The sequence below is a fragment of the Bombyx mori genome, chromosome 5 (genome assembly GCF_030269925.1).
Source record: "Bombyx mori chromosome 5, ASM3026992v2".
Classification (NCBI taxonomy): domain Eukaryota; kingdom Metazoa; phylum Arthropoda; class Insecta; order Lepidoptera; family Bombycidae; genus Bombyx; species Bombyx mori.
This window is the reverse complement of record NC_085111.1, coordinates 3,343,228-3,369,495: the sequence shown is the minus strand read 5'-3', so window position 1 is coordinate 3,369,495 and position 26,268 is coordinate 3,343,228. Positions and strand designations below refer to the sequence as shown.

Genomic DNA, 26,268 nt, shown 5'->3' with positions numbered 1-26,268 from the left:
GCCGTGGGCTGGTCATCTACGCAATAAAAATATTGAGGATGCGATATATATGTACTGCTTAGATTTCGTGCTTGCTCAGATTTTATAGCCCATTTTTTTATGATTGAACTATTACTGGTGGCCCGGAGGCTTTCCCAGTTTCACCAGGACAGGTGGGCGAGCAAGGCTCAGCTAGGAGGGGTGGGATTTGCTAACAGGTGCCCGAGTGCCTCCGAAGAAGACCTAACAAGCCTCATTTAGGCAATGGCAACTTCATAAATACGTTAAGAGCAGACCGCCCCCTCATCCTTGCCCCTCATCCTTATAGTCTACGCTCGGTACTAGTGCTAACACGTCGAAGAGTTCGACGAGACAATTAACCAATAGATGCCCGCTGAGTTTCTCGCTGAATCATATCAGTGGGTCGAGACTTTGTTCCAGTGGACGATGCACTCGCGAAACAGCTATACTTCAGCTGTTAGACCTCTTACCCGGACAGTTGTTAGCAAGCCCAGCGGGCTGTTGTTATAAACAAATAGCTTGACCCTACGATGTGATATCCCCTAATACCAATAAGAAATCCCATCCCAATCCCCATTACATTGAAAACTACGCCACCACCAGCTTGCTTCTACTAAAAGGAATTACGATAACCCTTCAGGAGGATCAATAAAATGATTAATTTAAACTATACGACTTATCCTTAAAGCTAGTGATTTAAACGATGTCATCTAGCAGACAATTTATGGCTCCGTGACCGGAGAGTAGACACGACGTGAACGTGATTGTAATTTGTCCAATAAATTATTAGTTAAATCGACAATGTGATTAATATTAATTGTCTTTGTCCGTAGACTTGTATCGCGATCTATCATGGCGATTCTGAATGATAATATTGAATGTCAGAGTGATGATGTTAAGTTGTTATTTTTTTCTATTCTGGGTCTTTTGATCTATTTCCGAAAGGTTTTTTGTTGTGTTTATAATGAAGTTACATTACGTTATTTCTTTTTATTCAATTTAAATTAGTATTACAAAGGTTTGTTTATTTTTTGTCTCATTAGTTTGTGCGTCGTTTATTCCGTCGAGGTTTTTGTTGTGATGACGGGAAATGCTTTTGGTACAGATCAAAGGTGGGGTCTCGTCTCCTTTCAACAGATATATGTGTGTTTTCATAAATTCATCATCACAGCGAGACACTGCCTCATTTTACTAGTTTGAAATCCTATGTTCGTTTATTGTTAACGAGATTGGCGCGCGAAAGGGCTTAAAATCTGCCGCACGTAAGTGCTTAAAATCTGCCACGAAATATTCCAATGTTCAAATGTTCAAATTCAAACGTTCAAATGTGCAAATGAATTGTGGATTCAAATTCATGATTCTCTGACGAGTGTCTGCGCGCAGTTGCAACTAACATCAGGACTCTGGCCGCGTGTACACATCGTGAGAAATAAAAACAACCGATATTAACTTTGGAAAATACTCATGTACAAAGTACAAAATACAATGACTCGTTTTTCACATTGAAGAGCAGTCGAAATACGTCACGTTGAGCGGTTGCGAATTTTTAATGATAAAAAAAGGCAAATAACAAGTTACAGTTGCAAGTGTGTCAGTATGAATTCATTCTGATCAAATTAAATGTAAAATCAATTACTTCACTATACAAAATACTAGGGTAACCTACCTATTTGAAATCCGACATCCATACGCAGTTAATTATATATGTTAATAAGTTTAATAAATTTCAAGTTAAAATGTAGTCAACATTTTAACCTTGGATCGTGAAGTACATATGTAATATAGTAGTATCGTAATTGATTAATAAGACGCACTAGAACTATTGCACAATATTTTGTATCAACGAAGATGAGCAATGCCATTTTCAATTGCCTAGATGAGCTCGCGACCCACCTAGTGCTATGCGGTTTCCGGAGGCTTTGGATATCACAACGTGAATGCCGCCACCCATTTTAAGATGTGGAGTCTAAGCTTGAATTGTATAGTATTGACTGAAATTCCGTTCTTATCGATTTTACTGAAAAACTAGATATCATCAACACAATGCTTTTGTTGCTTTGCTAATTCAATCATTTATGTATTAATACGTGAAGCAAAAACTTTGTATCCCTTTTTACGAAAATTGCGCGGACGGAGGAGTTTAATATTTTTCACACTTACAGAGAATATAGAGAGAAGTGCAAAATGTATTTTTTTTATTAATTCTATCAATAAAAAGACATTACAAACACTACCATGTATTTGACACAACACATACACTCATATGTGACTCGACATAATCTCTTTGTTTATAGTCAAACTTTATTTAATGTTTAAATAAAGTCCGTGGTCAAATTGAGAATAAAGTGCCAAGTAAATACTGTTCAAGTGTATGCCGTAATCATTCCTGGAAGAGTCTAGAAGACATTAAAACAAAAGAATCGAAAAACGAATATAGTACTTAATTAATTCAGGAAATGACGACTATTTTTTCTACCAATTACACTGTTGATAATAATTTTCTGAATTTTTTTTATCATTCTGACATAGTGACGGACAAGTTCTTACATTCAGTAGTTCATAAGGGTTAAAAAATTGTAATTAAAACTTTCTTTTTTTTGCTGTTTTTTTTTAAATTAATTGAGTCTTCATCGAAATTAAAGTAATTTAGTTTCAAACAAAAAGCCTTTTCATAACGATCTACAAAAAATTTTTTTTGCATGTTAACTAACTAAATTATTCTATGGACTCTCTAATTATTCTTTCTTTACATACAAAACTGTTTGAAATTCTTAATTAAATTTTATAATTAATTTTTTCGTAATATTGTAAAGTTATAAATGACCCTTTTAAATAAATACCGAAATATTCGCGCCTACTAAAAAGGCTAGGTCGTGTAGGTGAACTTGTATTAATAATAATCATTACTTAATTACAGCTACGAGCTATCGCCTTTGTGGTTATAATACAAAACTGTTAGATTTCAGTTAGGGTTTTCAACAATCGCAAAATTCCACCTATAATTTTTATTAACAAAGACTATCGGCTTTTCAAACTTATCCTCTAACTAGGGTTCCTTCCTTCTGTAATATTTCACATGACATTTCAATAACCCGACTGAATAGGGCTGTATAAAAACTTTTTTTTTTGTTATATTATAATACAGCGGAGAAATTTTCAGCGCTTAAACTTCTAACTAAAATAACATCTGCTCTGAATTAGTCCATCCAATTTCCAGCATCGCTTTATTTATTTATTATTTACATTGGCGGACTTAATTCGTAAGGTATTCTCTACCAGTCAACCAAAGATAGTGCAGTGTAAATAATGGTGGATGCGTTGAAATATAAATTAAACACAAATATATCCGCAAAAATACATAATTAATACAAATATATTTATAGACTAGCGACCCGCCCTCGCTTCGCTTCGGAAACATTAAAACACACATGAAACCAAAAAAATAATTTTTTTTTTTTTTTTTAAAGTAGCCTATGTTCACCAGGGACAATGTCGGCTTCTAATGGAAAAATAATTTTTCAAATCGGTCCAGTAGTTTCGGAGCCTATTCGAAACAAACAAACAAATCTTTCCTCTTTATAATATTAGTATAGATGACTAAATAGTTTATACAATATTCTATATTACGGCTTTACGGCTAACCCTATACAAAATTGTGATTAATATTGCAGGGTATGGCTTCCGATCGTTTCGTCGGGCAGGTTAGATTGCGCTGCGTTAAACTGATTACCTAACCCTTATTTCGACTTAATTTCCGCACTGAGCACACGTTCCATTGCCGTCGGGGATCAGAAAGGCCGGCTTAATGATTCTTCAAGAGTTATTACTGCGGAGATTGCTCTCGGTCGGCTCCGATTCCTTTTATTGGTTTTAAAATACATTTTTCTTTTGGGACATAAATGGACGCACGAGCTAGAAACCAATTGTAACTAGTGACGTTAAACCCCTTATTGTGATATGCGGTCGAACTTATATTAAACCGTTTTCTGTGGATTTTTTGGGATAATGGCCAACATCAGTGTGTTTCCAGAGATAGCTTTTGCTACTTATCCTACGATTCCGGACTGAAAACGCTTTAAAAAGTGGTCTGGAGAGTCCTCAATGGTGCACAGCGAATTGACTGGCATTGCTAATGCCCATGACACTGACCAAACACCACCAGATGGGTTGTGAGCAGACGTTCCATAGTAAGAAAAACTTAAGGATCTCACTACCCGTATAATTCAACTTGGCTATTTCTGCCGTGAAGCAGTAATGCGTTTCGGTTTGAAGGGTGAGGCAGCCGTTGTAACTATACTGAGACCTTAGAACTTATATCTCAAGGTGTGTGGCGCATTTACGTTGTAGATGTCTATGGGCTCCAGTAACCACTTAACACCAGGTGGGCTAGGAGCTCGTCCACACATCTAAGCAATAAAAAAAAAAAAAAAAAAAAAACTTGGCTATCTGTAAATCTGTACCATCGGAGTCTAATTTATATACAATACGCTTCAATATATCTCAATTTTCAATATATTTTGTCGCGAAGCAGTGAACCACTGACCTTAATAACACAGGTTTTCCTAGCATAAAAGTCAGGGAATATTGTTATTGTGTACCTCATAAAAAAGCTATGTATATTATTATACTAGTGTTATAAATTCTTGTACGTGTTTGTATTTTAAGAGGCTTGAATAAATATACATTATTATAATGATAAGTTCTGGTTTCAAAGATGAGTTTTTATGATTTACTGTAGAACCTTCTACCACTTTGATTCGTTCGATCACTTAACACTAGATAGGAAGTGAGAGGTGTTTCAGTACAATAAAAACATGTTTTTATCAGGCAGGCTCTGAAATAAACTACCCTACTCGAGTACTTTCTGAACAGTATGGCTGACTTAAGCGAATATGGAAAATGGTATTTAGTAGTAATCAATGGCCTGACTGTGGTCCTAACATCGCTTACTGGGCCATAAGCGACAGCAACCAGTCACCATAATATGAACCGAAGGCTTGTTTGCCTTCGACGACAAAAAACCAATAGTAGTTTGAGTATCAAGTACAGGTACTAAATCAAAAGATCGCCGGCTTAAAACTAAAATGTTTGGGTGTTTCGGTACATGTTACGTCTGAGGTTTTGATGTCGTTATATTTAACCGGTACCGGTGCAAGTGATAAGCTTTTAAAAGTTTGAATTAGAAATTGTTGCATGTTGAATGTTAAAGTATGTTGAGGATGTGGTTGCGTGATTAAGTCAAAATCTTGTCGAGCCAAACTACGACGTATATTTATTTATTTTTGGAGCCTCTGGGTCTGCGGAGGGACTTTGGTTCCCTCTGTATTTTGTACTGTATGTTCCATGGGGAGTGCTCTGAGGAATTGTTCGAGATGATACCAGCATCTCGTTTTTACCATCGCACCGCCCGCCACCGGAGTAGAGTTCATCCATACTACCTGGAGCCACTGCGGTCATCTACAGTGCGTTTCCAGAGATCTTTTTTGCCACGTACCATACGGCTATGGAATGAGCTCCCCTCCACGGTGTTTCCCGAGCGCTATGACATGTCCTTCTTCAAACGAGGCTTGTAGAGAGTATTAAGCGGTAGGCAACGGCTTGGCTCTGCCCCTGGCATTGCTGAAGTCCATGGGCGACGGTAACCACTCACCATCAGGTGGGCCGTATGCCCGTCTGCCTACAAAGGCAATAAAAAAAATATATATATAGCAATGCACTCATACTTTATAGCTTACAAAAGTTACAAGTCTAATTTGAGGGAGGTGATTTTAGGACGTTTTAAGTAAGGTATCTGGCACCGGGTGCTTAAGGTCGTAGTTGCGGAGTGCGTGCACTCGTCTGTTCTATATGATTTTTGCGGAGTGATTGGCGAGCGGGGACAATAAATACTTAGACTGTGATTTTTCGGGTCGTCAGACTATGTGAGTTCCAACAGAAACCAATGAAAACGTGACCAAATTAAAAAATATAAAAGAAATATACAACTTAGAGAAATCTCATATGCCCCTACTAGATGAGTTTATTAATTGATTTTGACGGGGTTACACGATTTAAAGCGAATCTCTATGGCATTAGCGTCTTCGTAGCTTTCGTTTCAAATCGAAACGCATTATTGATTCCCGGCAGAAATAGGCAATAACTCTTGTGTTCTTAACACGATCTACCACTAATAATCAAAGCAATCAATATTAATTCATTTTCACATTTCGAATTATTTGCTCAATTAGTCAATAAATAAAACAGGATTACAAAACGCTACGACTTACAATTTAAACCATACAGAAAATCCGTATCATAATTACGGGCGTGACGCGCGTATTTCCGCCGCGACGAACGCTGCCGTGATTTTAATTGAACCTAACATTAAATTATTAATTAATGTTATCAAAATTTTACACAGCCCTTGCATAATGATCTTATTTAGATTAAACCTAAATTTAACAAATTACATATTAGTACATAATATTACATGTTCATGCGATTACGTCTTATTGAAGAACGTGGCGTTTTTTACCGTTATTAAATTTTGAAGTAGTTTTTAATGAAACAGTGAAGAAAAAGTAAAAGAAAAATCTAGAAAATCATTTACGAAAGGTATTTTGTAAATCCGCTAGGGCTGCAAATCCGATAAGAATTATAAATTGTTACTAATTTAAATTCCAGACGAATCACTTCTAGAATTGTTCACTTTAAAACACAAGATTAATTTCATTTCAATGTGAGAAGCGAGTCTTCAATTAAAAGCCCTGTCTTTCATTCAACTGTTTCTTTGAAATCCATTTATTGTCTACAGTACTACTAGACCAATTTAAACTGACAATCGCGAAACAAAAGAAATACGAATTAGAAGTAAAATTTATTCAGTACTAGGCTTTTGCCCGCGACTTCGTCCGTGTGGAATAGTTCACAAATAATGCTTTATTTTAGAACAAATTCGGTTAGCATAAAAAACGTTATAGTGAGCCTTTTTTTTTTTTTTTTCTCTGGCCGTGGGCCGAACCTCCTACGAGGTCCCCGCGCCTAGGGGGCGCGCGGGGTATGTGAGACTCAACGATCTGCAGGTGTTGAGAGCAGATCGCGGGCCCAAGGATTTTAGGGCCCACCCACTAAACGACTCCCCTGCACTCTTACACCCGACGTCCGATCTCCGTCCGGGGTCAGAACCCGTTCAGAGTAGGGGGGTTCCCGCGGTCAACACTACAACCAGTCGACGACCAACGACGTCAGTCTCCGCGGTACGGCGGCCCTACCAGGCCGCCCGGGCGGTGCCGCTGGTGTTCCGGGATACCCCGCTGGGCCAGAACCAGCCTGCCGGGTCGGAACGCGATACACCGCCGACCGGGTTGCTCTTCAATAGTATGTTCGACGACGAAAATGCGGACCGCATCGCAGTCCGCAGCCGCCGACGCGCCGTCCCGTCCTCCTGGTGCCAGCGCGCTAGAGTGACGGTAGCGTGCGGCGCAGCCTCAACCCCCTTAGGTCGCCCCGTGACCATCACCGGGAGGAGACTGCCTCCTCATAGGGGCTGGAGCTGGACAAACGCCCTCCTCCGACCCCCGGCCCGACGGCGGCGGCACGGCGCCGAGAGGGAAGAAGAGCTCTCCCTCTCCCGTTCCGCCGCCTCCTTCTGCGAGATGGTGGACTCGCAGAAGTCGAGCATCGCCTGACGTTATAGTGAGCCAACCTTAACATACAGATATATGCTGCGGAGGACTTTTTTTTAGATCTCTTGAAGGGGAACAATTCTGTTATACATTATTTTAGCGAAACTCTAACCGTTTCTGCAGCGTACGCAGTGAAACCGCTTAAAAGGGAAAAAAAACCGCGATTTTGAAACATTCTTTATTGGTGCTCCGCTTGTATTGGTCTTAGCGTGATGTTATATAGCCTATAGTCTTCCTCAGTAAATGGGCTATCATCTAACACTGAAATAATTTTTCAAATCGGACCAGTACTTCCTGAGATTAGCGCGTTCAAACAAACAAACTCTTCGGCTTTATATTAATATTAGTATAGATTTCATTACTAAAGGTAAGGTAAGGTCATAATATGGAATATCTAATGCTAGTTGATGGTTAAATCAATACAATGTAATAAATCCGTCCATTTATTCTCATCGCTTTATGGTACAATATAGATTTAATAGGGATGGCGAATCGAGAGGGCTGTGCTCGTATTCCTTGCGAGATTGAATGAGGACTGAGGAGATTCGCCGAAGGACAATTATAACCGACATAGGATTACGAGGGCGAAGTGGCAATGGGTAGGGCACGTTGTTCGTAGACAAGATGGCCGCCAGGGTCAAAAACTAACCACTTGAAGATGTGGAATGGGTAGGACCCAGGTGGACTGACCACCTGTGAGACGACTCCGGGAATACCGTAGATTCAGGCTGCGCTGGAGAGGTTAATGTGGAGAACCTTGTGGGAGGTCTATGACGGCGTATGTAAAATCGATTTTAATCAAATAACAAATCGATTTCTTGTGAGCTGTGACTCTATGTCAATGTTTCATTCGACACAAAACATTTTAAATTGTCACCGAGTTATGATTTGGTACATATAAGATCGAACGTAATGATCAACGTTTACTTGTTTTGTTTTGGTGAACACTACAAAGTATAAATAATAATTATCATTTAGACTCGTCGTGGCCTAAAGGATAAGACGTCCGGTGCATTCGTTGTTGCGATGCACCGGTGTTCGAATCCCGCAGGCGGGTACCAATTTTTCGAATGAAATACGTACTTAACAAATGTTCACGATTGACTTCCACGGTGAAGGAATAACATCGTGTAATAAAAATCAAACCCGCAAAATTATAATTTGCGTAATCACTGGTGGTAGGACCTATTGTGAGTCCGCACGGGTAGGTACCACCGCCCTGCCTATTTCTGCCGTGAAGCAGTAATGCGTTTCGGTTTGAAGGGTGGGGTAGCCGTTGTAACTATACTGAGACCTTAGAACTTATATCTCAAGGTGGGTGGCGCATTTACGTTGTAGTTGTCTATGGGCTCCAGTAACCACTTAACACCAGGTGGGCTGTGAGCTCGTTCACCCATCTAAGCAATAAAAAAAAAAAAAAAAAAAAAGACTCTATGCAATGATGATTTGGATTTTTGTGAGTAAATAATAATAGATCTTGAAGACCTATGAAGTTGCCGTTTTACAATATCGGTCATTTGAAATGTAATCTATGTATGTATAGGTATAGCTGGCAATAAATTCTGAATTCTAATGTTTTTTTTTTGTTTTTGAAATACGGAATTCTTTTTTTAAGTTTATTCATTTGTTTATTAATAAGTGCATGTGAACTGTCAGTAAATGGATACATTGATGTGATCTTCGCCCGCAACTTCGCCCAGCCTTGCTTAGTTGCTCAACCCTGCCGACATACTTCTATTTTTCCAAAGTTTGGATATATTTTGGGTAGGGACAAAACTTCTTTACCTAAGAGACTGTACGAAATGTCTTTGAAGAGTTAGTTGGCTCCCGTACACTTGATTCCTCAAAAACGGCATTGAAAAATTATCATTGCTTTCGCAGAGATGCATCGATACCATGAAGGTACATATTTGGATTTATAGAAATAAAAAAAATAGAAATATGCCTTTAACTTTATGTGTACTAAACGGAAATTTCGTAACCATAAATAATAGTTTTCTAAGGAAATTATAACAGCAATCTTAATAAAGCATCAGAGTTGTATTTTTTTTTACGAAACGAAATATCTTTATTGGTTGTAGGACCTCATGTGAGTCCGCGCGGGTAGGTACCACCACCCTCCCGAGGGACCTGGGCGGGCCCCCCGGCGCGCACTCTGCGTGGCCGGGGGCTCCGTCTGTGGGGGAGTTTTGCTGGACTTCCACCGGGCGCGTCCGTAGGTGGCGGATAACGGGATCCTCTGGGAACAGTCCCACTCCCAGGGGTATCGTCCGGTCTTTTTCGTTGCAAGGATTTCTAGGTGTTAGGTAGGTAGGCTAGGTGTAGGAGTAGGGTAGCCTAGTTAGGCTTTGCAACGAAAGAGATCGGATGACGCGGACCAAAACCAGCAGGGGGAGTTGCGGGCTCTTCACGCCCTTCACTCGCTGAAGGGTGCTCCTCCTGGAGACGCTCGGGCTCCCTCTCTCTTCCCCCTTCTTCCCCCTTTTTGTTTTTCGGGTACGTCCGACCCGTTTCGGACGTAACCCATGGGTGGTGGTGGGCCACTTTTGGCCTGCCCTTTGATGAAGAAGTGAGCCGGCGTTGCTTACGCATCTTCCGGCCGCTGGTCGCCATGTCCCCGGCTTCGGCTACAGGGGCACGCCCTCCAGAGGGGGGTACCGGTATACCGGCGTGGCTTCGTCGTTGCTGCTCTTTTGAGCGTCGGGCGGTGGTCTGCCGTGTTGCTCGTTGCACTCGGCGGGCCGCCGGTCAACCCGTAATCCTCACCGCGTGGGGGACGGGGGCCGCTGCCGCGAGGCACGGGGCCGCGAGGACGTAAACCTCTTTAAAAAATGCCCCAATCCTAAGCTCTGGTGCCCGGCGATGGGATGAATGGCTGGAGGGAGTCCAGTCCCGAGGGTACCAACCAGACCCCAGGGGACCGACCCCTGGTTAATCAAAAAGGAAATATGACACAATGGCACATGTACAAAAGTTATTACCCCAGGAGGGTACCTCCCGCTCCGCGGGGGGAGAATCCCTCCGTGCGGTCGAGCGATCGGCCGCACGCTGCCCCACCGTTTCTGGGGGGGGCAAACATTGCCACGACGAAGGGGGCGACAACACGGGTCGCGTAAGGGACAGAGTCCCAACCGTAGTCATAGAGCGCTGCGAGAGCTTAATCTCGCTGTACTCGGCGCGGAGCTCCGCAAGGGGCGACGCGTCTAGTGGGCGGGAGACGCCAGCGCTGTTTGCCGATTGCGATCGGCAGCGGACTCGGCGGAAGCGGAAGTCGGCTCGTCGGCCGGCGTCCTCCGCTCCGTCCGATTCATCGGAAGGAGAGCCTGCCAGCGCCAAGTACATGGCGTTGGCGGAAGGGCCGGCGGCTGCTGCGGCGCCGCCCGCCACTGATTTTGAGAAGCCGTCGTCTTGCGGACTGGACGCTGCCTCCTCGGCGCAGTTCAGGGCCGCCTGTCGTGAGGCGAAAAATAAAAATAAAAATAGAAAAATAGAAGAGGTCGAACGCCTACAGCGATCCCTGACGGAGGTGGGTCCCTCTGACCCCCTCCGAGCTTGTAAAATAGTCGGGAAGATAGTCGCGACCATTGCGGCTAAATCCACTGGAGGCCTCAAGGGCTCAGAAGTGTCGGCCATGAAATCGGCGGCCGCCACACTCGAGGAACGGCTGCAGGACGTCGTGGACCGCACCACGACCACGGAGACGGCAGGCCTGCGGCAGGAAATAGCCCTGCAGCACGCCCGCCTTGAGCAACTGGCGGAGGAAAATGGCCGACTTCGGGCGGAGAACGGACAGTTCCGCGTCGACATGGCCGAGTTGAGGACCATGGTGGCCGACCTTATAGAGCGGCAACGCAGCTCGGCCCCTGTCCCTCCTCCGCCCGAAGCGGAAGGCCTCACTGAGGTCGAGGAGCTGAGGCGGCAGCTCCTTATACAGGAGGCAAGGAGCTCGATCGTTGAGCGCGCAAGACCGCCCCTCGCTCATGAGGTGAAAAACGGAGCTCCTACACCGGCACCCCGCAGGACTGTGGCCGCTAGAACGTATAGCGATCCTAAAAAGGGCGCGACACCCGCGGCACGTCCGGCCGCTTCGGGGACCCAAAAAGATACGGGGGCACCAAAACCCGCCCCCTCAGGAGCAAAAGTCACCGGCCAACGCAAGACTCAGAAGACTGCTCCTGCCCCGTCCCAGCCTGCGAAGGCGGGGCCCGGCAGGAGCCGGACCAAGAAGAAGGGGGGCATCAACGCTGCGAAACCGGCCCCGACTCCCCAGCCCCGCCCGCTGCCCCCGGCTCCTGCCACTATGGAAGAGGCATGGACAACGGTAGTGCGGCGTGGGCCCAAAAAGGTGGCGGCGCCTGTCGCGCCGCGCCCCAAGCCCGCCCCTGCGGCCGCCGCTCCCCGCCAAGAGGGTCGAGCGGAGCCGAGGGGCCGAAATGGACGAAGGAGGCCGCGCGCCCCGCGGTCGGCTGCAGTGGTAGTGGAGCTGCTGCCGGCCGGCAAAGAAAAAGGCATCACCTACCACGAGGTGATGACCCAGGCGCGCGGCGGCGTGGATGTGGACGCCCTCGGCGTGGAGGGGAGCATCAAGGTCCGGCAGACGGCCAACGGGGCACGTCTCATAGAGTGCCCCGGCCCGAACACCAACGCCGCGGCCGAAAAATTGGCGGCCCGGCTGAGGGAAATCCTGCCGGATCCCGAGGTGGTGCGCATCGCGCGGCCCGTAAAAATGGCGGAGGTGAAAATTACGGGCCTCGACGAGTGTGCCACGAAGGAGGAGGTCGCCTCGGCCATCGCGTCGCAGGGCAACTGCGCCCTCGCCGACGTCAAAGTCGGGGAGCTCCGGGTAACCTACTCTGGTACCCGGACGGCGTGGGCGCGTTGCCCGATTGCAACGGCGACCCTCCTGGCCACCCCTCCACAGGGGCGGCCTTCCGACAGCCCAGGAAGGCTGCGCGTGGGCTGGGTAGTGGCCCACGTGCAGCTGCAGGATGCCAGGCCGTGGCGTTGTCTTCGGTGCTTCAGCACCGGCCACGGCCTCGCCAAGTGCCCCTCGACCGTGGACCGCAGCGGCTTGTGTTTCCGCTGCGGCCAACCGGGGCACAAGGCAGCCTCCTGCACCACAGCCGCGCCGCACTGCGTCTTGTGCGACGCGGCCAAAAGGAAGGCCGACCACCGGGCCGGGGGCCCGGCGTGTAAATCCGCCCCCTCCTCTACAAAAACGAGGAGGGGCGGAAAGAAAAAGAAGCCGGCTGCAAAAAGGGCAGCCGGTGAGTCAGTTCCCGCCGCGGCTGTTGTCGAGCCGCAGGGCGGGACAGACGAGGGAGCGATGGACGTAGCCCCGTAATGGGTTGCGTCCACCGCTTCCTCCAGTGCAACTTGAACCACTCCGCCAGGGCACAGGATCTCCTCGTCCACACAATGGCGGAGTGGTCAATCGACGTCGCTGTCGCCGCGGAGCCGTACTTCGTCCCCACCGACCAGGACTGCTGGATGGGGGACGTCGACGGCTCCGTGGCCATTGTGTTGAGACAGTCCGCGGCGTTACCCCCCTTGGATATGGTGGCCAGGGGACCCGGGTACGTCGCGGCTAGGATCGACGGGACCGTCGTGATCGGGGCGTACTTTTCTCCGAACAGGAGCCTCGCCGAATTCGAACGGTTTCTGGGCGGGCTCGAGGCGCTTTTACACCGCCTCGGGTCCCGCCCTGTCATCGTCGCGGGGGACTTCAATGCCAAGTGCACGGCTTGGGGTTCCCCCCGCACGGATGCGCGAGGCGAGGCCCTTTCGGAGTGGGCGATCGCGACCGGCCTCTGTCTCCTAAACAGAGGCACGGTCGCGACTTGCGTGCGGTGGAACGGGCAATCTCACGTGGACGTGACGTTCGCGTCCCCGTCCGCCGTGCGCCGCACCCGCGGCTGGCGCGTACTCGAGGGGGCGGAGACGCTCTCGGACCACAGATACGTCCGATTCGAGCTCTCCGCCTCCTCCTTGTCGTCGTCGTCAGCCGCGGGCGCCCGCGGTGAGGAAGAGCTCCCGCAAGGTGCGCCCCGTTCGTTCCCCAGGTGGGCCTTGAAACGAATGAACAAGGAGTTGCTGATGGAGGCGGCCGCTGTTGCTGCGTGGGCGCCAAAACCCGCGCGGCTCGCGGACGTGGATGCGGAGGTCGACTGGTTCCGGGGCACCATGGCAAACATTTGTGATGCCGCCATGCCCCGGGTCGGCCCCCGAGCACCACGTGGGGGTGCATTCTGGTGGTCGCCCGAGATCGCAAGACTCCGAGAGGAGTGCGTGAGGGCGCGCCGCCGGAGCGCACGCCACCGCCGCCGCCGTAGTCGCGACGCAACGTTCGCGGAGACGGCGGCCCGGCTGCACGCTGACTGTCGTCAAAAGCAGACGGCGTTGCAGCTGGCCATCGGCGAGGCCAAGAAGCAGAGCATGAAGACTCTCCTGGAGTCGCTCGACGAAGATCCCTGGGGGCGCCCATACAAGATGGTTCGCAGGAAACTGCAGCCGTGGGCGCTCCCGGTGACCGAGCGGCTCCAGCCTCGGCAGCTGCGGGAAATAGTTTCCGCGCTTTTCCCGCCAGCAGCGGGGGGAGACTTTGAGCCCCCCCAGATGGACGCCACGTGGGGCACGCCTCCGCGTCGCCCCAGCGTTCCCGCTGCCGAGGAGCCCCCTCCCCCTATCACGGGGGCGGAGATCCATGCGGCCGTGTCCAGAATGAGAGCGAAGGACGCGGCCCCCGGCCCTGACGGTGTTCACGGCCGGGTCTGGAGCTTGGCCTTCGAGGCCCTAGGGGACCGGCTCGGGGGGCTTTTCGAAGCGTGCCTCGAGTCGGGACGGTTCCCGTCGAAATGGAAGACGGGCAGACTGGTCCTTCTGCGGAAGGACGGGCGCCCCGCGGACTCACCCGCGGGCTATCGCCCCATCGTGTTGCTGGACGAAGCGGGCAAGATGCTCGAGAGGATCGTCGCGGCCCGCATCGTCCGGCACCTGACCGAGACGGGTCCCGATCTTTCGGCGGAGCAATACGGCTTCAGAGAGGGCCGCTCGACTATCGACGCAATTCTGCGCGTGCGGGCCCTCTCCGATGAAGCCGTATCCCGGGGCGGGGTGGCGATGGCGTTATCCTTAGATGTAAGGAACGCCTTCAACACCCTGCCCTGGTCGGTGATCGCGGGGGCGCTGGAGTATCACGGCGTCCCCGCATACCTCCGCCGACTGATCGGCTCCTACCTCGAGGGCAGGTCGATCCAGTGCATCGGACACGGTGGGGCGATGTACCGCTTCCCCGTCGAGCGCGGTGTTCCGCAGGGGTCCGTCCTGGGCCCCCTGCTGTGGAACATCGGCTACGACTGGGTCCTGCGGGGCGTCATTCGGGGTCCCCTCCCCGGGCTGAGCGTAATTTGTTACGCCGACGACACGTTGGTCGTGGCTCCGGGGAGGGACTACCGGGAGTCTGCCCGTCTGGCGTGCGCAGGCGTGGCACACGTCGTCACAAGGATCCGACGGCTGGGACTCGAGGTGGCGCTCGACAAAACCCAGGCCCTGTTGTTTCACGGGCCGGGACGAGCGCCGCCTCTGGGTGCCCACCTCGTGATCGGAGGCGTCCGCGTCGGGGTCGGGGTGACCGGTCTTCGGTACCTCGGCCTTGAACTGGATGGTCGGTGGAACTTCCGCGCTCACTTTGCGAAGTTGGGCCCTCGACTGATGGCGACGGCCGGCTCTTTGAGCCGGCTGCTTCCAAACGTCGGGGGTCCCGATCAGGTGGCGCGCCGCCTCTACATGGGGGTGGTGCGGTCGATGGCACTATACGGCGCGCCCGTATGGTGCTACGCCCTGACCCGCCAGAACGTCGCCGCGCTGCGACGTCCGCAGCGCGCGATCGCGGTCAGGGCGATCCGAGGATACCGCACCGTCTCCTTCGAGGCGGCGTGCTTGCTCGCCGGGGCGCCACCCTGGGACCTGGAAGCGGAGGCGCTCGCTGCCGATTACCGGTGGCGTAGCGACCTCCGCTCTAGGGGGGAAGGGCGCCCCAGCGAAGGTGTAGTTCGAGCGCGGAGGCTCCACTCTCGGCGGTCCGTGCTGGAGGCGTGGTCTCGCCGCTTGGCGGACCCGTCGGCCGGCCTCCGAACCGTCGAGGCGGTCCGCCCGGTTCTCGCGGACTGGGTGGGCCGCGACCGCGGATGCCTCACCTTCCGGCTAACGCAGATGCTTACCGGCCATGGTTGTTTCGGCCGGTACTTGCACAAGATAGCCGGAAGGGAACCGACGGCGCAGTGCCACCACTGCGCGGACCGCGACGAGGAAGACACAGCGGAACACACATTGGCGCGTTGCTCTGGATTTGACGAGCAACGCGCCGCCCTCGTCGCGGTCATAGGAGAGGACCTCTCGCTGCCGCGCGTCGTGGCTACGATGCTCGGCAGCGACGCGTCCTGGAAGGCGATGCTCGACTTCTGCGAGTCCACCATCTCGCAGAAGGAGGCGGCGGAGCGAGAGAGGGAGAGCTCTTCCCTTTCCGCACCGATCCGTCGCCGTCGAGCCGGGGGCCGGAGGCGGGAATACGCCCGTACGTCCCGGCCCCTGTAGGTGGCGGCCTCCCCCCGGTGAAGGTCAAGGGGCGACCTGAGGGGGTGAGGCCGCGCGGCGCGCTACCAGCACTCTAGCGCGCTGCCGTGGAGTGAATAGAGCGACCGGTCGACGGTGTATCGCGTCCCGACCCGGCAGGCTGGTTCTGGTCCAGCGGGGTATTCCGGGACACCAGCGGCACCGTCTGGGCGGCCCGACGGGCTGCCGTACCGAGACGGCCGACGTTTCAGAGCCTTCGATTCGCCTCGAAGGCTCCGTCGGCCGGGCGTCCTTGGGGTGAGCCGCGCCGTCTGGTTGTAGTGTTGACCGCGGTAGCCCCCCTACCTCATCCGGGTTCTGACCTCGGAGGGGATCGGACGTCGGGTGTAAGAGTAAAAAAAAAAAAAAAAAAAAAAAAAAGGTACCACCACCCTGCCTATTTCTGCCGTAAAGCAGTAATGCGTTTCGGTTTGAAGAGTGGGGCAGCCGTTGTAACTATACTGAGACCTTAGAACTTATCTCAAGGTGGGTGGCGCATTTACGATGTAGATGTCTATGGGCTCCAGTAAACACTTTACATCAGGTGAGCTGTGAGCTCGCCCACCCATCTAAGCAATAAAAAATATATCTAATATAATGTGAGATTTTCATCTTCAGCTTAAGTTCTGAAGGGGGCTACTAAGCTCATTTCACACTGAGATTAAGGTGACAAATGAACGGAGAATCTAAACTTTCTTGTGAGTGCCTCGGTCTCTGCCAGCTCGCAGGATACATACGACCGTTGCTCTAACACGGTTAAACTGCCCACTGAGTTTCTCTCCTGATCTTCTCAGTGGGTCGCGCTTCCGATCCGGTGGTAGATTCTGCGAAGCACTGCTCTTGCTAGGGCCAGTGATAGCAAAACCTCCGGTTTGAGCCCCGTAAGTTCACCTACATGTTAGGGTGAAGCTGAAATAGCCTCTCAAGACTATCGGTATAGGTAGGGAGGAAAAAAGTAGCGAAGCAGTCACGAATTAATGCTTGAAGGATGAGACTTTGATCTAATGTCTCTATAGCTTCCCGTAAAGGTTTAATGGTGGGCCGTGAGTTCTTTTACGCATCTAGGAAAATATAAACAGAAAATATAAAAGTAGTAACTTTCCAATCATTATATTGTTTAGTTATGTTTAGTGACTACATTTTTTTTTATCGCATACATGTTTGGACGAGCTCACAACCCACCTGGTGTTAAGCGGTTACCGGAGCCCATAGACATCTACAACGTAAATGCCGCCACCCACCTTTTTTTTTTTTGGTCAGGAGGAAATCGTCGGACTTCCGCCCTCCACTGGGGATGGAGGGCGGGGCATCTCAGAGTCGAACTGACTAAAACCTCCTGTCGCTCAACAACCAACGTCCAAACCTAGCATGAGACAGCCACCCACCTACTCAACATATCAATATACGATAATTTGTATTTTTATATGCTGAGAATACACCATAACCGCGCGGTCTGCATTGCGCAGTCAGCGGTGCGTCGCACGGCAATTTGTCAACGTCACTCTCGCTTCGCCGGTATTAATGGATATTTAGTGTCGACTGAACGAGCCTTTGTGCCTTAATTACGGACGATTGTTTTATTGATTACACATAGCCAACTAGCAGCAGGTACAACGATAATGATTGCGTGCTGATCGAAACTGCGGAATACGGGGAGCGTTTTGAATACGTTTTCGTATTGTTGCGATTGATTGATCGTGGTCCGTTGATAAGAGAAGAAGTGCGGATTTTTTTTTTTTGTTTTTTTTTTTTGTTGCATAAGTGGGAGGTCGAGCTCACAGCCCACCTAGTGTTAAGTGGTTACTGGAGCCCATGGACATCTAAAACGTAAATGCGCCACCCACCTTGAGATATAAGTTCTAAGATCTCACTATAGTTACAAGATCTCAGTATGGTTTTTACACCATTTTCACAATGAATTTGGTAATGACAAACTTGTTTGCTTATTTAGGTGGAGCACAATGGTCCAGTGATTTTACTGTGCAATTTATTATTACGGTATTAGTTGTTTGAATTTTTTTTTGTGTGTGTTTAAAATACAATATTTCTTCGATGGAAAGTATAATTGTTTTTTTTTTGTTGTTTAAAGATATAAATGCGTCAGAGTTCAAAGAAACATTTAAATTGATAAATAGCTTCGTCTCATGTCGGTATGATTAAAGTCAACTGTTGCAAGATTGGATGTTCTTAAATAAACGTGATTGTCTTGTAGGGTTTGCGCGAGTCGTGGAAGTTATCAAAGTCGTTTTGACCTCGCAATTTCGGGGTTATAAAAGCTTTGCCGGCTGAAGTTAGCTTGTCATGCATGCAGTAAGGTTGCAATGTATCGAGCCATTATAAAAAGTAAGACTGTCGCATTATATATTGTATAATAACCGAGTAAATCAGTAATCAAAAAAGTGTACCATATCGAATAATTAATAAATAGGATATATCTTAGTTATCTTTGCCTGAATTTACCCTGTTTTTTTCATTGCTTATATGGGTGGACGACCTCACAGGCCACCTGATGTTAAGTGGTTACTGGAGCCCATAGACATCAACAACGTAAACGCGCCACCCACCTTGAGATACAAGTTCTAAGGTCTCGGTATAGTTACAACGACTGCCCCGCCCTTCAAACCGAAACGCATTACTGCTTCACGGCAGAAATAGGCGGGGTGGTGGTACCTACCCGTGCGGACTCACAAGAGGTCCTACCACCAGTAATTACGCAAGTTATAATTTTGCGGGTTTGATTTTTATTACACGATATTATTCCTTCACCGTGGAAGTCAATCGTGAAAATTTGATAAGTACGTATTTCATTAGAAAAATTGGTTCCCGCCTGCGGGTATCGAACACCGGTGCATCGCTACATACAAGTGCACCGGACGTCTTATCCTTTAGGCCACGACGACGACATACAAAATATGTATAATAACCAAAACCTAAATACGTTAAGAATAATAATATAAATAAATAAGGCAAGTTTATTCTTTAATACCAACTTTAATCGAGATATAATTGTAACGGAAAAGGTGGAAGGGAAAAGATCCAAAAAACGGAATCCGAAGAGGTAGACCGACTAAGTATACTGAACAACTCGACAGAATAAATTGTTAACTGACACATTTCACTGCACCACTTTCCTGTCTATTCCTATTAAGTAATACAGCCGCGATAGTGATGTGAAGAATGTGATGTAAAAAATCTATGCTAATATTATAAAGCTGAAGAGTTTGTTTGAACGCGCTAATCTCAGGAACTACTGGTCCGATTTGAAAAATTATTTCAGTGTTAGATAGCCCATTTATTGAGGAAGGCTATTATAGGCTATATAACATCATGCTAAGACCAATACAAGCGGAGCACCAATAAATAATGTTTCAAAATCGGGGTTTTTCCCCTTTTAAGCGCTTTCACTGCAGGCGCTGCAGAAACGGTTAAAGTTTCGCTAAAATAATGTATGACAGAATTGTTCCCCTTTAAAAGGTCTAAAAAAAGTCGGCGACAACATATATCTGTATGATAAGGTTGGCTCACTATAACGTTTTTTATGCTAACCAAATTTGTTCTAAAATAAAGTACTATTTGTGAAGTATTCCACGCGGACGAAGTCGCCGGACAAAAGCTAGTTAACTTATAATTTGAAACCAACAAACGGGCTAGTGATGTAAAAAATTAACTTTTAATTTCAAACCAGCCAGCGTTTTACATAATAGAACAATGGCCTTAAACTTGTCACGCGGTTCATGTTTGTTTGCGTGCCAATGCTGCGCATCAAAGTGTGACAATAATGCGTGTTCATATTAAAAAACCACAATAAGTTACGAGATCGATGACATTAGGCGGTAGGCTTGGCAATGTCCGTGAGCGATAGTGACAATTGACCATCAAGTGGGCCGAAGGCTCGTTCACCCATATTAGGAACAAAAAAAGCTACCTTCAAACATTGACTTTAGTAGTATTTTGCCTTTGCCGGTGTGTTGTTGACCTAATAAATTATAAATTAATAAAAATATTTAGAAAAAACTGTCATAATTATGGGAGCGAAAGCAATCACAATTTAATTTTTTTTTAAATTATATTATCTACTATTATATATTACGATAGTTCTGTTCTATTATATCCTAAAAATATATTAGCCTTTTGGTTGAATCAGGGATACCGTTAAGGAGATTAACAATGGCTGAGTATGCGAAAGGGTTCTCTGATGTTGAATTGACCTTTACTAACAAATGTCGCTTCGTTGTGCCAGTTGAATCACGGTAACCGCTTTAGCATAAAGTCCACAATCCCTCAGCAGTCGCTGCTAATGTTACCTTCGCGATTCAGGGCGGGCCCACGAAAGTATTCTCCCGAACCTACGTAAAGATCACAAGCATAAACCAGAATAATCTACTAGGTCGGTCTACTGGAAACCGGACTAATAGAGGTCATTTTTTTTTTTTTTTTTTTTCTACCTCAGCTGGTAGCCTGGAGCGGCTATTCCAGCGTAACCGTAACTAGTAGGTGAGCTCACGGGGCTCAAACCTGACGACGATGCTAACACGAACCCTAGCAAGAGTCGTGCTTCGCAGAATCTACCACCGGATCGGAAACGCGACCCACTGAGAAGATCCGGCGAGAAACTCAGTGGGCTGTGTCTGAGAGTTAATTTACTCGTCGAGCCCTTCGTCGCAAGCGACGGGTTCGACGAGAACGGTGACCGGTGCTTGAAGTACCTAGAAGCACCGTCAGTGGATCGGGAGGATCCGAGATGACGTGTTTTGGGCGACGTCGACTGCTTTCCATTCTGTCCGCAGGATCGGGAATGATAGAGGTCATAACGAATTTGTGGCCTATGAAAAGACTGCAGACTACCGCCGTGATGATCAGAATCTTCCTACGTGACCTATTAACAAATTTACGACTAAACTCTTTAATAGCGCAAATATTGAATTACACAAAACTCGTTAACATTTGTAAACTATATGACTATAAACAATGGTGGTTTTATTGTTTTGCTTGCCTTGACTGTACTTTATGTGGCCATTACAAAAGCTTTTCTAACCGAGCTGACGTAATCAGTATCAATTTCTATTGAAGTACCACACAATTAAATTATTTCACATTAAACACGCATAAAATTCAAAAGTATTTAGGGATATAATTATGTGTGGTCATTACAAAAGCTTTTCTAACCGAGCTGACGTAATCAGTATCAATTTCTATTGAAGTACCACACAATTAAATTATTTCACATTAAACACGCATAAAATTCAAAAGTATTTAGGAATATAATTAGGATCATAAACAACGTGCGCATAGAAGTAATCGGTGATAAAGTCGTCCATTGTTTCACTTAGATTCTCTAAATAATCATTTTCCTTTGTTTATTAAATCGTATATTTTACATAGTGTAAATAAATTATTTTTTATTTGAATACGCATGCGTGCGTGATGCACGTTTATTTTTAATTTATGATTATTTTATGATTTTATTTATGATTCATTAACAATTAACTGTTTTGTTTCAGGTAAAAAATCTTCTACAATACGAAATGTTGTGACTATGACATCTGACTAGTTGTTATTTGACAGACACGTTTGTTTTAATACTCCGCGATTTTTGCCGGGTAAGTAATAATTTTTTTTACCAAGACCGGTTTTTGTGGCGAACCTTGGGGATTCCTATGTCCGGCAGTGGACGATTGTGGGCTAAATAAAAACACCTAATATCTTGTGCTCTAGTAAAAACAATTTACTAGAAGGCCTTTCTCATGTTCCATGTCTAAATACTAGGTACATTTATGTAATTGTCGTTTCAAAGAAATTCACCAAATTAACTCCGGTATGTCATGACTTAGTTTTAAGGTTTAAGTTAGCAAGCTAAATATGCAATTATCACGGAATTCACGTATTTATGTCAAGCTAAGGTCAAAAGTTCACCGTCGGCAGACACGTCGCGTGTGATCTCATCACCGTTATGAAAATCAATCGTATTCTATTGTGCTATATATATCTATACATATAAATAAAATTGGAGTGTGTGTTTGTAATATTGAAATAACCGCTTTTTACTACATGCATATGAATATATACGGTACAAAATAACATTTTTTACAATTTTTGTCTGTCTGTTTGTTCCGGCTAATCTCTGGAACGGCTGGACCGATTTTGACGGGACTTTCACTGATAGGTCGCTGATGATATAAGGAGTAACTTAGGCTACTTTTTTAGACTAAATTTACTCCGCGGTGTCACCCGCGGTTATTGTCGTACCATCGCGGGACACAGCTAGTAGTAAATATAGTAAGTAGTTGATAGTTGAGTTGTTGACACGTTGAACTGACCAGATCCGCACCACTCTCGACACCAAAGTTCATGATATTCTACACTCGGCGGTAGATAGGAGAAAATGGCGTAGAATGATCCAGAATAAACTCTTGTTGCGGGGAGTTGGTCACGACCTTCAGTATTGAAGAAAGCGAAGCGAGAAGAAGAAGTTGAGTTGTATGGTCGTTATAAAATTTATTAATTCGTCAGCAAAATACAGGCTTTCTAGTGCAAGCAAAACATGTATCGCTTCTTTATCTAAGTTAAACCAGATATTCATAATTGTTAGTAGAAAAGCAAAGGATCTTTGCGTAGTTTGACGAGAAGCATTACACTCGCATAAAATCGCCAACGTGCGATTTATTCATGTGCTTAGGATCTGATTCTATCCGGACGTCAGCTGTTACAATGCAATTAGAACTTTGTCATCATATCTTAAGGCGAGGAGAGACTACAAACTTATTTTTTTATATTAGATTGATACCCCTTTTAATCGTTTAGCTGTAATCCATAATAATTTCACTGGTGGTAGGACCTCTTGGGAGTCCGCACGGGTAGGTACCACCACCCCGCCTATTTCCGCCGTGAAGCAGTAATGCGTTTCGGTTCGAAGGGTGCGGTAGCCGTTGTAACTATACCTGAGATCTTAGAACTTATATCTCGAGGTGGGTGGCGCATTTACGTTGTAGATGTCTATGGGCTCCAGTAACCACTTAACACCAGGTGGGCTGTGAGCTCGTCCATCCATCTAAGCAATAAAAAAAAAAAAAAATAATAATAATAATTGAAATGCAAATATGAGTTTCTTTGTTACGCTTTGACACCTTAACTACTCAACTAATCATGAAATTTTTTTAAACATTTTATCAGATGGATACCGAGAAGGCCATAGGGTAAATAAATAAATAATTGGGAACATATTACGCACGGTTATCCGACCCCAATTTATGATTCCCTTTGTTATGGGTACCAGAGATTGACATAGATACTTATAAACGTTTTTTAATTCAATACATATATATTTATAATAGATAATAAACACCCAGACAAAGAACAAACTTATTTACCAATTCACTTCATTCGACTACGCAAAACAATCGTCTATTTTACTGGTGGTAGGACCTCTTATGAGTCCGCACGAGTAAGCACCACTACCCCGTCTATTTCTGCCGTGAAGCAGTAATGCGTTTCGGTTTGAAGGGCGGGGCAGCCGTTGTGACCTTAGAACTTATATCTCAAGGTTGGTGGCGCATTTACGTTGTAGATGCCTATGGGCTCCAGTAACCACTTAATACCAGGTGGGCTGTGAGCTCGTCCACCCATCTAAGCAATAAAAAAAATCGTGAATGGAATTCGAAAATAAGAAAATCATGTTTATGATTTTTATTCAAATTATTCAGGTAGATATCGCAATGATTCACTCACTCCCCGACACAGGTGAAGCAAGAAAGGCGTCTGAAGCGAGATTGTCGGCTAAATGTCGATTAATCACTTTTCTTTCACGATAGTCTCGGTGCTGGGCCGAACAATGGCCGCTTCGCACCGTAATCGATTCTCGATAGGTTTTGTCTCGCTCCTGAAAGGGATGTGAAATCTTATTGTGCATCGAATGAAAAGATCTAGCGGGCCGTTGTTTGGTAACAACTAAGCGTTTTAATGTGTTTACTGGTGGTAGGACTTCTTGTGAGTAGTACAGGAGGTACCAACCACACCGCCTATTTCTGCCGTGAAGCAGCGTTTCGGTTTTTAGAGGGTGGGACAGCCGTTGTAACTATACTGAGACCTTAGAACTTATATCTCAAGGTGGTGGCGCATTTATGTTGTAGATAGATGTCTATGGGTACAAGTAACCACTTGACACCAGGTGGGCTGTGAGCTCATCCACCCATCGAAGCAATAAAAAAAAGTGTTCAAATTTTTTTGTGTAATAATGAAAAAATAATGATTTTCGTGTTCACGAGTCGTCCTTAACCACGAAAACTATACAGTATTCGAGATGTTAATTTCGATAATTATTAATTTCACTAGGGCAAAAAAATCTAAGTTGATACCTACGTCACTAAAGTAATACGCTAAAAATTATAAAATACACTGGTGGTAGGACCTCTTGGGAGTCCGCGCGGGTAGGTACCACCACCCCGCCTATTTCCGCCGTGAAGCAGTAATGCGTTTCGGTTCGAAGGGTGGGGTAGCCGTTGTAACTATACCTACTGAGACCTTAGAACTTATATCTCGAGGTGGGTGGCGCTTTTTCGTTGTAGACGTCTATGGGCTCCATTAACCACTTAACACCAGGTGAGCTCGTCCATCCATCTCAGGAATAAAAAAAAAAATTACGGTTGACGTCTCAAATGTAGCAGAAATAACTTTAAAAAAAACCTGACAAATCCCAACCAAGTATCACGTGTTCGCTAAACGATGCCGCATAATTTTGTTTATTAAGAAACGAGATAAATGAACTTTGTAGTTATTAATACATATTTAATTAAAACGAGAGAGCCAATTATAAAGTTTCGCGGCGTTTTTCGTTCGATAAGAACTCGATAGCCCCGGGAGGGTATCGGTCGTGGGCTGAGCGAACAAGTTCAGCTTGTGCCATGGTTGCCAACACAAAAAAAGTAAATTAGAAAAAACTGTTTTTTTTTAAGGGATATTATGACCTGGTAACGAAGACCTTTAAGTCATTTCTTATTTTAATTTACATTCTTTTTTTTATGAAAAAATGATAAAATGGAGTGAAATGAAATGATGATTAATTTAAGACATTAATCAACTGGGATGAAATTAAATGTAATCAGATGAGATGTTATGGGATGAAATATAATATCAGTAAAATTGTGGTCATTTACTGAGATTTTTTCAGTTGACTTTTTGGAGGATCCCGAGAAGTTACGTCCAGCGGCTTTATAACGGCCACAGATATTAAACAGCTAATAAATCACCGTTATTACACATTTAAACCTGAAGAAACACTAAATACACAAAATAAAACAAATCGCACAACTTCACTCCTCGCGTTCCCGCCAAAAGTCAAGAAAAAACTAAAATTGCGAAATCGCCACAGACCTTAAAATGTACATAGAAAAATAACACATGAACGCTCACGCGGCCCCAAATTAGGATTCCCTGTGTCATGTGTTATGGGTACCAGAGACTGACAAACATACTTTATATGTTTAAATACATACATATTATTATGTATATAGATAATACCAGACTAAAATAGCAAAAAACTGAACAATCACCCGAATGTTTGCCCGATGTGGGAATCGAACTAACCACCCTTGGCGCAGCAGTTCGAAGCGCTAACTACTTCACCATCGAGTCAGTCAAGTTAATACCTCCACCTTGGAACCTGAACGCATTACTGCTTCGCGACAGAAACAAGATATTAGAATTTTAAGAAATAATTCGATTAAAGTAACTCGCAAACCATATATTATATAAAAATAATTAAATCGATTTTAAATTAAAATTATAATCATTATAACATATTCATTTGGCCTATCTTATTCAAACAGAGAACATGTAACTAGTATTAAGATACTACTACCATACAGTATTTACTTGAGTTGCAAAAACCACACTTTCATTGGAGTTTTTACTGGGAAGTAATTGGGAATTGTCATTTTGTTTCACTACTCCTAAAGACACGAACAAGCGTGATGCACACACAATGTATCTTCACTACATA

General features: G+C 46.0%; 1 protein-coding gene and 1 long non-coding RNA gene across 3 annotated transcripts in view; both read left to right on the top strand.

Moving 5' to 3' along the window:
* The window catches only part of LOC101743475 (syndecan), a 291,892-nt gene that overhangs the window by 16,758 nt on the left and 248,866 nt on the right, over positions 1–26,268 (top strand). The gene's annotated exons all lie outside the window — the stretch shown is intronic.
* LOC134198877 (uncharacterized) overlaps positions 20,702–26,268 on the top strand; it is a 40,540-nt gene continuing 34,973 nt past the window's right edge. The window contains exon 1 of the long non-coding RNA XR_009973141.1: positions 20,702–21,874. This is a non-coding gene — a long non-coding RNA (uncharacterized LOC134198877). The remainder of the gene's footprint in view (positions 21,875–26,268) is intronic.